Source organism: Protopterus annectens, chromosome 14.part0 (assembly GCF_019279795.1).
Source record: "Protopterus annectens isolate FY-2018-M chromosome 14.part0, PAN1.0, whole genome shotgun sequence".
Lineage (NCBI taxonomy): Eukaryota > Metazoa > Chordata > Ceratodontiformes > Protopteridae > Protopterus > Protopterus annectens.
Genome location: NC_056748.1, coordinates 316,772,732 through 316,774,074, shown reverse-complemented (window position 1 = coordinate 316,774,074; position 1,343 = coordinate 316,772,732).

Below are 1,343 nucleotides of genomic sequence, written 5' to 3'. Positions count from 1 at the left end.
AAAGGGATTGACTCCTCTGCATCTGAATCCTCAAAAGGAGAAAAAGCCTGAGAAAATTCCTCTCATCAGCAGAAATGCTGGAAGAAATCAGAACCTGAGCAGGACAAAGCCTCAGGGGAAACATCCCTACTCCTTTTAGGAGGAGGCTGCGAACACCTAATAAAAGTCAACAAATTAGCCATTTAAACTATTTGCGATTGAGGGAAACAAGAAGTTGGAGCCTGCCTTGCCACAGGCTTACAAATGGAAGAGTTACCTGCAAGCCTGAAGTATTTGGGAGGCCTGGCAACTGCCGAAGTTGCAGCAGAGGTTGAAGGAAGAAGTTTGCTTGTCAGAACACAAGAGAGGCCTCGGACACTAGCGTCAGCTTAGAAGCTCCTACTCCAGCACAAGAGGCGACAGGTCGGAAGGCAAAACTGAGACTGAAGGCCTAAGGGACTGACTCAATCAAGGCCTGTGGTCGTACATCAGCAGACTGCAGCCGACTGTAAAGGCATCTCACTGGCTACTGCCTGACTGACACCAGCTTAACCTCATCCAAGGACTTAGCTTTGAGGCGTGTCGTGGTCCTTATCTTTACGCTTCTTCGGAACATCTGAAGCCTGAAGACCAGCGGACACCATATCAATGAACTTAGACTAAACTCTAAAGTGCCTAACCAAAATCTTAGCCCGATGGATAATACACAGATTAAAGGAAGCACAGAGATCACACTTGGGAACATCGTGGTAAAGGCCTAAACAAATAATGCGATAGGAAAGAAAATCTCTATGGGGAATCTGCTTTCCACAGGTAAGGCAATTAACTTTGACATTCATTAAGGCAAGAGAAGAGGATTCAAAATGGGGAACTTAGCTGTAGTAGACTTCAACATCTGTAGTCAGAAACCAAAGGTAAACTGCTGACCGGCACTTTTACATGAAAGACTTCTGCTTCAGGCTCATTGGCAAGGAAGACTGAGGAAGTAACAGCTCCTGCCTTCTTTTGTATCAGACACCCTGGCGTCCTTTACAACTGACATCATTTTTACTTACCTTTGTTATTCTGGCTGAGGGCTACCAGGAGCCAGATAACCCATTTGTTAGGACTGCAACAGTGAAACACTATGAACATCCATCTTTACATCTCTCCAAAAAGCATGTAAAGTCCAGTCAAAAGTTATTTCAATAATGGGTGTGAACAAGTGTAAAAAGTTTGTCATTTGCCAAGAATAACAAAAAGGTTTTCAATACAGTGAAACACTATGAACATCCATCTTTACATCTCTCCAAAAAGCATGTAAAGTCCAGTCAAAAGTTATTTCAATAATGGGTGTGAACAAGTGTAAAAAGTTTGTCATCTGC